Source organism: Danio rerio, chromosome 7 (genome assembly GCF_049306965.1).
Source record: "Danio rerio strain Tuebingen ecotype United States chromosome 7, GRCz12tu, whole genome shotgun sequence".
NCBI lineage: Eukaryota > Metazoa > Chordata > Actinopteri > Cypriniformes > Danionidae > Danio > Danio rerio.
In genome coordinates this window covers 47,431,964-47,449,919 of record NC_133182.1, presented here as the reverse complement: position 1 = coordinate 47,449,919, position 17,956 = coordinate 47,431,964, and the positions used below count along the sequence as shown (strand labels likewise).

At 32.7% G+C, this 17,956-nt stretch overlaps 1 long non-coding RNA gene across 8 annotated transcripts; it reads left to right on the top strand.

Annotated features, from left to right (window-relative positions):
- The first annotated feature begins 13,329 nt into the window (after window positions 1-13,329).
- Window positions 13,330-17,442, top strand: LOC101882521 (uncharacterized). 8 transcript variants are annotated; one of them, XR_012382611.1, is made up of 9 exons: window positions 13,330-13,711; window positions 14,045-14,104; window positions 14,882-15,033; window positions 15,450-15,505; window positions 16,346-16,448; window positions 16,533-16,640; window positions 16,719-16,775; window positions 16,866-17,039; window positions 17,136-17,442. It is a non-coding gene; the product is annotated as an uncharacterized lncRNA (long non-coding RNA). The 8 variants fall into 8 exon arrangements; XR_012382616.1 differs by having other exon boundaries at window positions 16,716-16,775; XR_012382609.1 differs by having other exon boundaries at window positions 16,264-16,448.
- The last annotated feature ends 514 nt before the right edge of the window (window positions 17,443-17,956 follow it).

Below are 17,956 nucleotides of genomic sequence, written 5' to 3'. Positions count from 1 at the left end.
AATTTACACTGTATTTAAAAGATTATGGTCCAGGATCAACACTAGTGAATTTACGCTGTATTTTAATGATGATGGTCGAGGAACAACATCAGTAAATTTACACTGTATTTAAAAGATGATGGTCCAGGATCAACACTGGTGAATTTACACTGTATTTAAAAGATGATGGTCCAGGATCAACATTAGTGAATTTACACTGTATTTTAAAGATGATGGTCCAGGATCCACACTAGTGAATTTACACTGTATTTTAAGGATGATGGTCCAGGATCAACATTAGTAAACTTACACTGTATTTTAAAGATGATGGTCCAGGATCAACACTAGTGAATTCACACTGTATTTTAATGATGATGGTCCAGGAACAACATTAGTGAATTTAAATTGTATTTAAACAATGATAGTCCAGGATCAACACTAGTGAATTTACACTGTATTTTAAAGATGATGGTCCAGGATCAACATTAGTGAATTTACACTGTATTTTAATGATGATGGTACAGGATCAACACTGGTGAATTTACACTGTATTTTAATGATGATGGTCCAGGATCAAAATTAGTGAATTTACACTGTATTTAAAAGATGATGGTCCAGGATCAACATTAGTGAATTTACAATGTACTTTAAAGATGATGGTCCAGGATCAACATTAGGGAATTTAGACTGTATTTTAATGATGATGGTTGCGGATCAACATTGGTGAATTTACACTGTATTTTAAAGATGATGGTCCAGGATCAACATTAGTGAATTTACACTGTATTTAAAAGATGATGGTCCAGGATCAACAATAGTGAATTTACACTGTATTTTAATGATGATGGTCCAGGATCAACACTGGTGAATTTACACTGTATTTTAATGATGATGGTCCAGGATCAACATTAGTGAATTTACACTGTATTGGTATAAATTTAATTCTGGGAAGTTTTTGAGTTTAATTTTGTATGATACAGAGATAGGGAACAGATCTTCAAAGTTGATTGAGGTGAGATGCGAACTTGGGTCTCTATGACTACTACAGTGCCAAGTGTCGATGCACTAACCACTACACCACAGGCACCTACTAATTACACAGTATTGAAATGATAGTGATGGTTCAGGATTAACATTAGTGAATTTACACTGTATTTTAAAGATGATGGTCCAGGATCAACATTAGTGAATTTACACTGTATTTAAAAGATGATGGTCCAGGATTAACATTAATGAAATTAAGCTGTATTTAAAAGATGATGGTCCAGGATCAACATTAGTGAATTTACACTGTATTTAAAAGATGATGGTCCAGGATCAACATTAGTGAATTTACACTGTATTTAAAAGATGATGGTCCAGGATCAACATTAGTGAATTTACACTGTATTTTAAAGATGATGGTCCAGGATCAACACTAGTGAATTTACACTGTATTTAAAAGATGATGATCCAGGATCAACATTAGTGAATTTACACTGTATTTTAAAGATGATGGTCCAGGATCAACACTAGTGAATTTACACTGTATTTTAATGATGATGGTCCAGGATCAACATTAGTAAACTTACACTGTATTTTAAAGATGATGGTCCAGGATCAACACTAGTGAATTTACACTGTATTTTAATGATGATGGTCCAGGAACAACATTAGTGAATTTAAATTGTATTTAAACAATGATGGTCCAGTATCAACACTAGTGAATTTACACTGTAATTTAATGATGATGGTCCAGGAACAACATTAGTAAATTTACACTGTATTTAAAAAATGATGATCCAGGATCAACAGTAGTGAATTTACACTGTATTTTAATGATGATGGTCCAGGATCAACACTAGTGAATTTACACTGTATTTAAAAGATGATGGTCCAGGATCAACATTAGTGAATTTACACTGTATTTTAATGATGATGGTCTAGGATCAACACTAGTGAATTTACACTGTATTTAAAAGATGTTGGTCCAGGTTCAACATTAGTGAATTTACACTGTATTTAAAAGATGATGGTCCAGGATCAACATTAGTGAATTTACACTGTATTTTAAAGGTGATGGTCCAGGATCAACATTAGTGAATTTACACTGTATTTTAATGATGATGGTCCAGGATCAACATTAGTGAATTTACACTGTATTTTAACGATGATGGTCCAGGATTAACATGAGTGAATTTACACTGTATTTGAAAGATGATGGTCCAGGATCAACATTAGTGAATTTACACTTTATTTTAAAGATGATGGTCCAGGATCAACATTAGTGAATTTACACTGTATTTTAATGATGATGGTCCAGGATCAACATTAGTGAATTTACACTTTATATGAAAGATGATGGTCCAGGATCAACATTAGTGATTTTACACTGTATTTTAATGATGATGGTCTAGGATCAACACTAGTGAATTTACACTGTATTTAAAAGATGATGGTCCAGGATCAACATTAGTGAATTTACACTGTGTTTTAAAGATGATGGTCGCGGATCAACATTAGTGAATTTACACTGTATTTAAAAGATGATGGTCCAGGATCAACATTAGTGAATTTACACTGTATTGGTATAAATTTAATTCTGGGAAGTTTTTGAGTTTAATTTTGTTTGATACAGAGATAGGGCTCAGATCTTCAAAGTTGATTGAGGTGAGATTCGAACTTGGGGCGCTATGAATACTACAGTGCCAAGTGTTTATGCACTAACCACTACACCACAGGCACCTACTATTTACACAGTATTGAAATGATAGTGATGGTTCAGGATTAACATTAGTGAATTTACACTGTATTTTAATGATGATGGTCTAGGATCAACACTAGTGAATTTACACTGTATTTTAATGATGATGGTCCAGGATCAACATAAGTGAATTTACACTGTATTTAAAAGATGATGGTCCAGGATCAACATTAGTGAATTTACACTGTATTTAAAAGATGATGGTCCAGGATCAACACTAGTGAATTTAGACTGTATTTTAATGATGATGGTCCAGGATCAACATTAGTAAACTTACACTGTATTTAAAAGTTGATGGTCCAGGATCAACATTAGCGAATTTACACTGTATTTTAAAGATTATGGTCCAGGATCAACGTTAGTGAATTTACATTGTATTTAAACAATGATGGTCCAGGATTAACACTAGTGAATTTACACTGTAATTTAATGATGATGGTCCAGGAACAACATTAGTAAATTTACACTGTATTTAAAAAATGATGGTCCAGGATCAACAGTAGTGAATTTACACTGTATTTTAATGATGATGGTCCAGGATCAACACTAGTGAATTTACACTGTATTTAAAAGATGATGGTCCAGGGTCAACAGTAGTGAAATTACACTGTATTTTAATGATGATGGTCCAGGATCAACATTAGTGAATTTACACTGTATTTTAATGATGATGGTCCAGGATCAACATTAGTGAATTTACACTGTATTTAAAAGATGATGGTCCAGGATCAACATTAGTGAATTTACACTGTATTTAAAAGATGATGGTCCAGGATCAACATTAGTGAATTTACACTGTATTTAAAAGATGATGGTCCAGGATCAACAGTAGTGAATTTACACTGTATTTTAATGATGATGGTCCAGGATCAACACTCGTGAATTTACACTGTATTTAAAAGATGATGGTCCAGGGTCAACCGTAGAGAAATTACACTGTATTTTAATGATGATGGTCCAGGATCAACATTAGTGAATTTACACTGTATTTAAAAGATGATGGTCCAGGATCAACATTAGTGAATTTACACTGTATTTAAAAGATGATGGTCCAGGATCAACATTAGTGAATTTACACTGTATTGGTATAAATCTAATAATGGGAAGTTTTTGAGTTTAATTTTGTATGATACAGAGATAGGGAACAGATCTTCAAAGTTGATTAAGGTGAGTTTCGAACTTAGGTTGCTATGAATACTACAGTGCCAAGTGTTGATGCACTAACCACTACACCACAGGCACGTACTAATTACACAGTATTGAAATGATAGTGATGGTTCAGGATCAACATTAGTGAATTTACACTGTATTTAAAAGATGATGGTCCATGATCAACATTAGTGAATTTACATTGTATTCAAACAATGATGGTCCAGGATCAACAGTAGTGAATTTACACTGTATTTTAATGATGATGGTCCAGGATCAACATTAGTGAATTTACACTGTATTTTAATGATGATGGTCCCGGATCAACATTAGTGAATTTACATTGTATTTTAACGATAATGGTCCAGGATCAACATTGGTGAATTTACACTGTATTTTAATGATGATGGTCCAGGATCAACATTAGTAAATTTACACTGTATTTTAATGATGATGGTCTAGGATCAACACTAGTGAATTTACACTGTATTTAAAAGATGTTGGTCCAGGTTCAACATTAGTGAATTTACACTGTATTTAAAAGATGTTGGTCCAGGATCAACATTAGTGAATTTACACTCTATTTTAAAGGTGATGGTCCAGGATCAACATTAGTGAATTTACACTGTATTTTAATGATGATGATCCAGGATCAACATTAGTGAATTTACACTGTATTTAAAAGATGATGGTCCAGGATCAACATTAGTGATTTTACATTGTATTTAAACAATGATGGTCCAGGATCAACACTAGTGAATTTACACTGTATTTTAATGATGATGGTCCAGGATCAACATTAGTAAATTTACACTGTATTTAAAAGATGATGGTCCAGGATCAACATTATTGAATTTACACTGTATTTTAAAGATGATGGTCCAGGATCAACATTAGTGAATTTACATTGTATTTAAACAATGATGGTCCAGGATCAACACTAGTGAATTTACACTGTATTTTAATGATGATGGTCCAGGATCAACACTAGTGAATTTACACTGTATTTAAAAGATGATGGTCCAGGGTCAACAGTAGTGAATTTACACTGTATTTTAATGATGATGGTCCAGGATCAACATTAGTGAATTTACACTGTATTTTAATGATGATTGTCCAGGATCAACATTAGTAAATTCACACTGTATTTACACAATGATGGTCCAGGATTAACATTAGTGAAGTTCCATTGTATTTTAATGATGATGGTCTAGGATCAACATTAGTAAATTTACACTGTATTTAAAAGATGATGGTCCAGGATCAACATTAGTGAATTTACACTGTATTGGTATAAATTTAATTCTGGGAACTTTTTGAGTTTAATTTTGTTTGATACAGAGATAGGGAACAGATCTTCAAAGTTGATTGAGGTGAGATTCGAACTTGGGTCGCTATGAATACTACAGTGCCAAGTGTCAATGCACTAACCACTACACCACAGGCACCTACTGATTACACTGTATTTAAAAGATGATGGTCCAGGGTCAACAGTAGTGAATTTACACTGTATTTTAATGATGATGGTCCAGGATCAACATTAGTGAATTTACACTGTATTTTAATGATGATTGTCCAGGATCAACATTAGTAACTTCACACTGTATTTACACAATGATGGTCCAGGATTAACATTAGTGAAGTTCCATTGTATTTTAATGATGATGGTCTAGGATCAACATTAGTAAATTTACACTGTATTTAAAAGATGATGGTCCAGGATCAACATTAGTGAATTTACACTGTATTGGTATAAATTTAATTCTGGGAACTTTTTGAGTTTAATTTTGTTTGATACAGAGATAGGGAACAGATCTTCAAAGTTGATTGAGGTGAGATTCGAACTTGGGTCGCTATGAATACTACAGTGCCAAGTGTCAATGCACTAATCACTACACCACAGGCACCTACTGATTACACAGTATTGAAATGATAGTGATCGTTCAGGATCAACATTAGTGAATTTACACTGTATTTTAATGATAATGGTCCAGGATCAACATTAGTGAATTTACACTGTATTTTAAAGATGATGGTCCAGGATCAACACTAGTGAATTTACACTGTATTTTAATGATGATGGTCCAGGATCAACATTAGTAAATTTACACTGTATTTAAAAGATGATGGTCCAGGATCAACATTAGTGAATTTACACTGTATTTTAAAGATGATGTTCCAGGGTCAACAGTAGTGAATTTACACTGTATTTTAATGATGATGGTCCAGGGTCAACAGTAGTGAATTTACACTGTATTTTAATGATGATGGTCCAGGATCAACATTAGTGAATTTACACTGTATTTTAATGATGATTGTCCAGGATCAACATTAGTAAATTCACACTGTATTTACAGACTGATGGTCCAGGTTCAACATTAGTGAAGTTACATTGTATTTTAATGATGATGGTCCAGGATCAACATTAGTGAATTTACACTGTATTTTAATGATGATTGTCCAGGATCAACATTAGTAAATTCACACTGTATTTACACAATGATGGTCCAGGATCAACATTAGTGAAGTTACATTGTATTTTAATGATGATGGTCCAGGATCAACATTAGTGAATTTACACTGTATTTAAAAGATGATGGTCCTAGATCAACATTAGTGAATTTACACTGTATTTTAATGATAATGGTCCAGGATCAACATTAGTGAATTTACATTGTATTTAAACAATGATGGTCCAGGATCAACACTAGTGAATTTACACTGTATTTTAATGATGATGGTCCAGGATCAACACTAGTGAATTTACACTGTATTTAAAAGATGATGGTCCAGGGTCAACAGTAGTGAATTTACACTGTATTTTAATGATGATGGTTGCGGATCAACATTAGTAAATTTACACTGTATTTAAAAGATGATGGTCCAGGATTAACATTAGTGAATTTACACTGTATTGGTATAAATTTGATTCTGGGAAGTTTTTGAGTATAATTTTGTATGATACAGAGATAGGGAACATATCTTTAAAGTTCATTGAGGTGAGATTCGAATTTAGGTCGCTATGAATACTACAGTGCCAAGTGTCTATGCACTAACCACTACACCACAGGCACCTACTAATTACACAGTATTGAAATGATAGTGATGGTTCAGGATTAACATTAGTGAATTTACACTGTATTTTAAAGATGATGGTCCAGGATCAACATTAGTGAATTTACACTGTATTTAAAAGATGATGGTCCAGGAACAACATTAGTGAATTTACACTGTATTTTAAAGATGATGGTCCAGGATCAACATTAGTGAATTTACACTGTATTTAAAAGATGATGGTCCAGGATCAACAGTAGTGAATTTACACTGTATTTTAAAGATGATGGTCTAGGATCAACATTAGTGAATTTACACTGTATTTTAATGATGATGGTCCAGGGTCAACAGTAGTGAATTTACACTGTATTTTAATGATGATGGTCCAGGATCAACATTAGTGAATTTACACTGTATTTTAATGATGATTGTCCAGGATCAACATTAGTAAATTCACACTGTATTTACAGACTGATGGTCCAGGATCAACATTAGTGAAGTTACATTGTATTTTAATGATGATGGTCCAGGATCAACATTAGTGAATTTACACTGTATTTTAATGATGATGGTCCAGGATCAACATTAGTGAATTTACACTTTATATGAAAGATGATGGTCCAGGATCAACATTAGTGAATTTACACTGTATTTTAATGATGATGGTCTAGGATCAACACTAGTGAATTTACACTGTATTTAAAAGATGATGGTCCAGGATCAACATTAGTGAATTTACACTGTATTTTAAAGATGATGGTCGCGGATCAACATTAGTGAATTTACACTGTATTTAAAAGATGATGGTCCAGGATAAACATTAGTGAATTTACACTGTATTGGTATAAATTTAATTCTGGGAAGTTTTTGAGTTTAATTTTGTTTGATACAGAGATAGGGCTCAGATCTTCAAAGTTGATTGAGGTGATATTCGAACTTGGGGCGCTATGAATACTACAGTGCCAAGTGTCTATGCACTAACCACTACACCACAGGCACCTACTATTTACACAGTATTGAAATGATAGTGATGGTTCAGGATTAACATTAGTGAATTTACACTGTATTTTAATGATGATGGTCTAGGATCAACACTAGTGAATTTACACTGTATTTTAATGATGATGGTCCAGGATCAACATTAGTGAATTTACACTGTATTTAAAAGATGATGGTCCAGGATCAACATTAGTGAATTTACACTGTATTTAAAAGATGATGGTCCAGGATCAACATTAGTGAATTTACACTGTATTTAAATTATGTTGGTCCAGGATCAACACTAGTGAATTTACACTGTATTTTAATGATGATGGTCCAGGATCAACATTAGTAAACTTACACTGTATTTAAAAGATGATGGTCCAGGATCAACATTAGTGAATTTACACTGTATTTTAAAGATTATGGTCCAGGATCAACGTTAGTGAATTTACATTGTATTTAAACAATGATGGTCCAGGATTAACACTAGTGAATTTACACTGTAATTTAATGATGATGGTCCAGGAACAACATTAGTAAATTTACACTGTATTTAAAAAATGATGGTCCAGGATCAACAGTAGTGAATTTACACTGTATTTTAATGATGATGGTCCAGGATCAACACTAGTGAATTTACACTGTATTTAAAAGATGATGGTCCAGGGTCAACAGTAGTGAAATTACACTGTATTTTAATGATGATGGTCCAGGATCAACATTAGTGAATTTACACTGTATTTTAATGATGATGGTCCAGGATCAACATTAGTGAATTTACACTGTATTTAAAAGATGATGGTCCAGGATCAACATTAGTGAATTTACACTGTATTTAAAAGATGATGGTCCAGGATCAACATTAGTGAATTTACACTGTATTTAAAAGATGATGGTCCAGGATCAACAGTAGTGAATTTACACTGTATTTTAATGATGATGGTCCAGGATCAACACTCGTGAATTTACACTGTATTTAAAAGATGATGGTCCAGGGTCAACCGTAGAGAAATTACACTGTATTTTAATGATGATGGTCCAGGATCAACATTAGTGAATTTACACTGTATTTAAAAGATGATGGTCCAGGATCAACATTAGTGAATTTACACTGTATTTAAAAGATGATGGTCCAGGATCAACATTAGTGAATTTACACTGTATTGGTATAAATCTAATAATGGGAAGTTTTTGAGTTTAATTTTGTATGATACAGAGATAGGGAACAGATCTTCAAAGTTGATTAAGGTGAGTTTCGAACTTAGGTTGCTATGAATACTACAGTGCCAAGTGTTGATGCACTAACCACTACACCACAGGCACGTACTAATTACACAGTATTGAAATGATAGTGATGGTTCAGGATCAACATTAGTGAATTTACACTGTATTTAAAAGATGATGGTCCAGGATCAACATTAGTGAATTTACACTGTATTTAAAAGATGATGGTCCATGATCAACATTAGTGAATTTACATTGTATTCAAACAATGATGGTCCAGGATCAACAGTAGTGAATTTACACTGTATTTTAATGATGATGGTCCAGGATCAACATTAGTGAATTTACACTGTATTTTAATGATGATGGTCCCGGATCAACATTAGTGAATTTACATTGTATTTTAACGATGATGGTCCAGGATCAACATTGGTGAATTTACACTGTATTTTAATGATGATGGTCCAGGATCAACATTAGTAAATTTACACTGTATTTTAATGATGATGGTCTAGGATCAACACTAGTGAATTTACACTGTATTTAAAAGATGTTGGTCCAGGTTCAACATTAGTGAATTTACACTGTATTTAAAAGATGATGGTCCAGGATCAACATTAGTGAATTTACACTCTATTTTAAAGGTGATGGTCCAGGATCAACATTAGTGAATTTACACTGTATTTTAATGATGATGATCCAGGATCAACATTAGTGAATTTACACTGTATTTAAAAGATGATGGTCCAGGATCAACATTAGTGAATTTACATTGTATTTAAACAATGATGGTCCAGGATCAACACTAGTGAATTTACACTGTATTTTAATGATGATGGTCCAGGATCAACACTAGTGAATTTACACTGTATTTAAAAGATGATGGTCCAGGGTCAACAGTAGTGAATTTACACTGTATTTTAATGATGATGGTCCAGGATCAACATTAGTGAATTTACACTGTATTTTAATGATGATTGTCCAGGATCAACATTAGTAAATTCACACTGTATTTACACAATGATGGTCCAGGATTAACATTAGTGAAGTTCCATTGTATTTTAATGATGATGGTCTAGGATCAACATTAGTAAATTTACACTGTATTTAAAAGATGATGGTCCAGGATCAACATTAGTGAATTTACACTGTATTGGTATAAATTTAATTCTGGGAACTTTTTGAGTTTAATTTTATTTGATACAGAGATAGGGAACAGATCTTCAAAGTTGATTGAGGTGAGATTCGAACTTGGGTCGCTATGAATACTACAGTGCCAAGTGTCAATGCACTAACCACTACATCACGACACCTACTGATTACACAGTATTGAAATGATAGTGATGGTTCAGGATCAACATTAGTGAATTTACACTGTATTTTAATGATAATGGTCCAGGATCAACATTAGTGAATTTACACTGTATTTTAAAGATGATGGTCCAGGATCAACACTAGTGAATTTACACTGTATTTTAATGATGATGGTCCAGGATCAACATTAGTAAATTTACACTGTATTTAAAAGATGATGGTCCAGGATCAACATTAGTGAATTTACACTGTATTTTAAAGATGATGTTCCAGGGTCAACAGTAGTGAATTTACACTGTATTTTAATGATGATGGTCCAGGGTCAACAGTAGTGAATTTACACTGTATTTTAATGATGATGGTCCAGGATCAACATTAGTGAATTTACACTGTATTTTAATGATGATTGTCCAGGATCAACATTAGTAAATTCACACTGTATTTACAGACTGATGGTCCAGGTTCAACATTAGTGAAGTTACATTGTATTTTAATGATGATGGTCCAGGATCAACATTAGTGAATTTACACTGTATTTTAATGATGATTGTCCAGGATCAACATTAGTAAATTCACACTGTAATTACACAATGATGGTCCAGGATCAACATTAGTGAAGTTACATTGTATTTTAATGATGATGGTCCAGGATCAACATTAGTGAATTTACACTGTATTTAAAAGATGATGGTCCTAGATCAACATTAGTGAATTTACACTGTATTTTAATGATAATGGTCCAGGATCAACATTAGTGAATTTACATTGTATTTAAACAATGATGGTCCAGGATCAACACTAGTGAATTTACACTGTATTTTAATGATGATGGTCCAGGATCAACACTAGTGAATTTACACTGTATTTAAAAGATGATGGTCCAGGGTCAACAGTAGTGAATTTACACTGTATTTTAATGATGATGGTCCAGGATCAACATTAGTGAATTTACACTGTATTTTAATGATGATTGTCCAGGATCAACATTAGTAAATTTACACTGTATTTAAAAGATGATGGTCCAGGATCATCATTAGTGAATTTACACTGTATTTTATTGATGATGATCCAGGATCAACACTGGTGAATTTACACTGTATTTTAAAGATGATGGTCCAGGATCAACATTAGTGAATTTACACTGTATTTAAAAGATGATGGTCCAGGATCAACATTAGTGAATTTACACTGTATTTTAAAGATGATGGTCCAGGATCAACATTAGTGAATTTACACTGTATTTAAAAGATGATGGTCCAGGATCAACATTAGTGAATTTACACTGTATTTTAAAGATGATGGTCTAGGATCAACATTAGTGAATTTACACTGTATTTAAAAGATGATGGTCCAGGATCAACATTAGTGAATTTACACTGTATTTAAAAGATGATGGTCCAGGATCAACACTAGTGAATTTACACTGTATTTAAAAGATGATGGTCCAGGATCAACATTAGTGAATTTACACTGTATTGGTATAAATTTAATTCTGGGAAGTTAATCAATTTAATTTTGTTTGATACAGAGATAGGGCACAGATCTTCAAAGTTGATTGAGGTGAGATTCGAACTTGGGGCGCTATGAATACTACAGTGCCAAGTGTCAATGCACTAACCACTACACCACAGGCACCTACTAATTACACAGTATTGAAATGATAGTGATGGTTCAGGATCAACATTAGTGAATTTACACTGTATTTTAATGATAATGGTCCAGGATCAACATTAGTGAATTTACACTGTATTTTAAAGATGATGGTCCAGGATCAACACTAGTGAATTTACACTGTATTTTAATGATGATGGCCCAGGATCAACATTAGTAAATTTACACTGTATTTAAAAGATGATGGTCCAGGATCAACATTAGTGAATTTACACTGTATTTTAAAGATGATGGTCCAGGATCAACATTAGTGAAGTTACATTGTATTTTAATGATGATGGTCCAGGATCAACATTAGTGAATTTACACTGTATTTTAAAGATGATGGTCCAGGATCAACATTAGTGAAGTTACATTGTATTTTAATGATGATTGTCCAGGATCAACATTAGTAAATTCACACTGTATTTACACAATGATGGTCCAGGATCAACATTAGTGAAGTTACATTGTATTTTAATGATGATGGTCTAGGATCAACATTAGTAAATTTACACTGTATTTAAAAGATGATGGTCCAGGATCAACATTAGTGAATTTACACTGTATTGGTATAAATTTAATTCTGGGAACTTTTTGAGTTTAATTTTGTTTGATACAGATATAGGGAACAGATCTTCAAAGTTGATTGAGGTGAGATTCGAACTTGGGTCGCTATGAATACTACAGTGCCAAGTGTCAATGCACTAACCACTACACCACAGGCACCTACTAACTACACAGTATTGAAATGATAGTGATGGTTCAGGATCAACATTAGTGAATTTACACTGTATTTTAAAGATGATGGTCCAGGATCAACACTACTGAATTTACACTGTATTTTAATGATGATGGTCCAGGATCAACATTAGTAAATTTACACTGTATTTAAAAGATGATGGTCCAGGATCAACATTAGTGAATTTACACTGTATTTTAAAGATGATGGTCCAGGATCAACATTAGTGAATTTACATTGTATTTAAACAATGATGGTCCAGGATCAACACTAGTGAATTTACACTGTATTTTAATGATGATGGTCCAGGATCAACACTAGTGAATTTACACTGTATTTAAAAGATGATGGTCCAGGGTCAACAGTAGTGAATTTACACTGTATTTTAATGATGATGGTCCAGGATCAACATTAGTGAATTTACACTGTATTTTAATGATGATTGTCCAGGATCAACATTAGTAAATTCACACTGTATTTACACAATGATCAACACATTCTCACTCCCAACTCGTCATATACTGACGCTTGGTCAGGAACCCTCGGCGTAAGTTATTGACGCACAGGGTACCCCTTTAGCGTCACATTTAGACGTGCAGGGATTCCCTATAGAATCTGTACCTGAGCCTGAAGCGTCATAGGGAGACGCTGGAGGCTCGTATAATTACCAATAGATGTCAACGCACTTTTTAAAACCTGATTTACGCCTATTATCGCAGTTTTCTTCTTTTAAAAATATTTAATTTTTATTTTGTTCATGAAAAGCGTCTGTAAACTGGGTCGAAACTACTGTATGAATAAACTTCGGTCCACGTGACATCCCTTCACGGTGAGTTTAACGCCGCTCTGCTATTGGTCAAACTGCATCAACGGTGAGTTCTCAGATGAGTTCAACTGTCAACATTAAATAGTATGTTAATGCTGCATAATGTATTTTTATTGGAGATTAGTTGGTGTTTATAAATATTTTACCATTAACTTCATATTTAATGAGTGAAAATATATTCGGTTGTCCAGTTTAGGTTAACTATAAAACTATACTACTAATAATACTTTGATTCATTCATATTATTTATTATTTTTTTTACTTTAAAAAATATTACATTTCAAGTACTAAGTTTAAAAATATTTTCGGCTGATCTTTTTTCATTTTAAATTATTTATTGAAGTTGGGGTCATTGTATGTGGCGATCTATTTTTTACAGTCTATGCTCGCTATACCAAGGTTCATTGCGATCCCAAGGTTCACTGCGGTTTTCCACAAGGTACGTAAAAAGTAAATAAAGACGATTTGTTGATAAAGCATGTACTGTGAACTAGCGACGTTATCTAATTACATCAAGTTCATTTATTAAAAACATATTTTTCTCAAATATAACGTTGGTCATGCATAGCTCAGAACAATATATACATTTTAAGATAAGGAACAGTGTAACCAGATTGTTGTTTTCCATAATAGAATTCGTGCAAAATCTATATATAATATGCAGTATGCAACTCTAATAATACAAATGTATTCGTAATTGTTTCAATATTAAAGAACATCAAGTGTTCCAAAGGTTAATTGTAAAAACAATTATTTTCCATGCCTTTAAAGGAAAAAAGGCAGAAATTTTGCCCGTCTGAGCACATTTTTAATTTAATTTTATTTTTATTTTAATCTACCACACACACACACACATATGTATGTATATATATATATATATATATATATATATATATATATATATATGTATATATATATATATATATATATATATATATATATATATATACATATATATATATATATATATATATATATATATATATATATATATATATATACAGGTGTAAATTATAAGGTGTTCACTGTTCAGATATGAATATTTTTTCTTTGCTCTTTTCAGGTTCTTTAGATTTCTTTAAAAATCCAATTTTGTTTTCTAATAAGCAAAAAGTAAAGCCACTTTACCCATGTCTGTATGTTAAATTGAACTTGTCTCTCTCTCTATCTCTGTTAACACATTTGTATTTGTTTGATTAATTCTTGTGTCTTTCAGCCTGTTTCTGCCTATCACCATGAGTGATTCCTTGATACTCATATTTATCATCAAGATCTCAATTATAAGCTCAAGTCTTGATGACAACTTGATGATCTGCAGGAAGCACCACCATGTATAGAGGGCCAAGACCACTCTGGAATCAGTCAAGGGTTAGTGAAGTTTTTCATTCCATGTATATTAAATATCTACATTGTTTAGGCATATATGATTGTATGAGATAAAATGCATTTATTCTTTCACTTCTATTGTAATAACAGAAAGAGACACATTAGTTTTACTATTACTATTGTTTATGAAAAACATTATAAACTACAGTATAAGCTAAAAAAATATTGTGGCCTAACTGTTTAAAACTATTTGCTCTGGGTGTTGATTAGTGGCCAACCATTTTTTTTCTTTTTCAGAATGTATTTTGTTTTGTCTGATTTTATGACACCTTATAGGCCATCAACTGTCCACATTGGGGTTTAGGAAATTAAACTACTAATGCTGCTTGTCTACTAGTCTTAGGATAAGTTAGAATTGTTATAAATGTTAATTTCTTTGTTGTTTTTATCTGGTACAGCTCATAGGAACTCCAATCTTCCCAACTGTGAGAGGGCCTTGCTCCAGTGACTGTTGGTGTGTACTTCATTGTTTCCATTAGTCCCTGTATCTGTAGACCTAGGTGACAGTGGGCTAGAGTAAAATTTTGTTTTTATTTAAAGTAAGGCATACTGATGGCCTTTTTTATCTCAGATTTGGTCATGCAAGTATTAATATATCCTAAAATATTTTTATATTCTTTCCATTGGTGGAAAAGAGTTTGGTATAATTATTTTTAATAGACTGCCAAGTTCTCAGCAGACATTTTTCTTAGATATTCTTGAGTGGGAGTCTGTGCAATACAAGGTGGATAGTATTTGCAAGGAAGAGCCCTTTATCTGTCTTGCTTCCACACTAGATATACTGCCAATTTAAGTAGATGTGAACCATAAGTATAACCATTTCAAGAATGCACAAGGTACTTTAAACTGTATGTGTTGAAACTAAATTAACAAGAAAACAGCTCTTTGATGTTCACCTAGTAAAATTAGATTAGAAGATAATATTTTGAAGGTTTGTTTACAGCTAAGGATTAAGGATTGACAGGAAGATTTGTGGACTACATCAACTAATGACACTACCTCCAAAGAGTTGCAAAAAGCTGTCCAAAGTTTCAGCACCATCTTTAAGCCCATGATTTTAGTGTGTTTCATGTCTAAGCACATGAGTTTATATCTGAGATAGATGAACTATATGATAATCTTAAACTGATCTACAGGTAAATGCCAAAACTTATTGGTTTACTTATTTGCTTGTTTGTTTGTTTGTTTGTTTGTTTTGTATATGTTAACCAGGTGAAATGGAGTGAGGCATACAAGGATATGTGTGGTTTTACTCTTGGGAAGGAGGTTGAACAGTGCAATATTTCTTCTATAGGATTGCAGTGACCGGACATGCTACTGTAACTCTCATGGTCATGTGCTGGAATTAGCAGATATTCAACAATTTGGCCATCTTGCTGACCTATTGATATCAGAAGGTAACGATATCCAGTAGAATTTGTTTTAGATGTTCAGTAACCTATTTAAATAGTATTGTGATTTTTGATTGCTTATCACTGTAGACTGCAACAGCTCTGCAAAGCAAGTTGCAAAACAGAATCCATGAAACTGGCAGTGACCGGAAACCAGTTGGAAGACTTTGGTCTGTGATGTAGAGGAGTGGGCAGACGGTGAGGAAATTATTATTAATATTACATGTAGTCATGAAAATTTGTAAGTGTTACTATTATTGTCATTTTTTTCAGTAGCAGAAGCAAAGACAACAAAAAACAGAAGTGATATGGATGTCTTCGTCATATGGCATGGTATGTACACTAGACTTCTGTCAGTGTTGATTCTTTAAAAGTTGACGTATAATCCTTGTTATACAACTTTCTTTTTATAAATATATTCAGACTCTGCTGACCCAGCAACAAAGAGTGAGTGTTCAACATCATCCTGCTAGTCAGGATTCTTCAGGAGAAGCAGAGGATTCTTGTGGCAGAGATGGCCAACCACTATAAATACCTTTCAACTCATCCTGGTTCCTTCAAAGAACTTTCCTGCTTGTTTGCTACTGAAAAGTACTGGTATGTATTTGTATTATTTGGCACAGACATAAGCATAAGGTTACCCAGTCCAAAGGATATTAATATATTTTAATGTTGTTGTGTTCTTCTTTTAAGATTCGGCATGTGGCCTAAACGAAGAGGGGTTAAAAGGTCTATGGATCATCATTCTCAAAAAGCAACAAAATAACTGAGAAATAAACAACAATACGATGGTGCAATCTAGAGACCTGCAAGGTACCTGCAAGTTTTGGCTGGAGCAGAGAACATACATTTTTTTAAATAAAGCTCCAGCTGATGAGTATGACATTGACTCTGGATTTTCTTTTACTGTAATCCAGAAGAGGATGACCTTAACCCTGAATCTAACGAATGTAATAAAATCTGTAAAAATAAAATAAAATTTTCATCATCTATAACCAAATTGTTGTCTCTTTTTTTTTAAATACATAGATATGTACAGTATGTAAGCATTCCTCTAAAATCAATCAGTGGTGTAAATTAAGAGCATTATTGTATGCCTAACTGCTTACAACATATAACGATTTAAGGAACTCTATATTAAAATAAAATTATTACATTAAATGACATTAAGAGCTTTTAAAATATAAATTTTATGATACATTTTTATGATAAATTTAATTTTTGCATATACTTGGCCAAAAAATGTACATTATTATGGTCAACTGCTCAGATACCTCCAGTCAATATGTGGCTGAGTCAGGCAACCAGACTTCTACCTCTGAACAAATTAACCTATGATTTACATCAAAGACCTGATGGATCTATTTGGTCCTCATGGATTTTTCTAAAAAAAAAAAAAAAAAAAAAAAAAAAATTTAATCTTTTATTTTTGTCTTTCTTTTGAAACATTTGTATTCATTTGTTAGAATGTCTAACAAAAAACTACTGTACTTGTGAGAACAGTGCCACTGTTG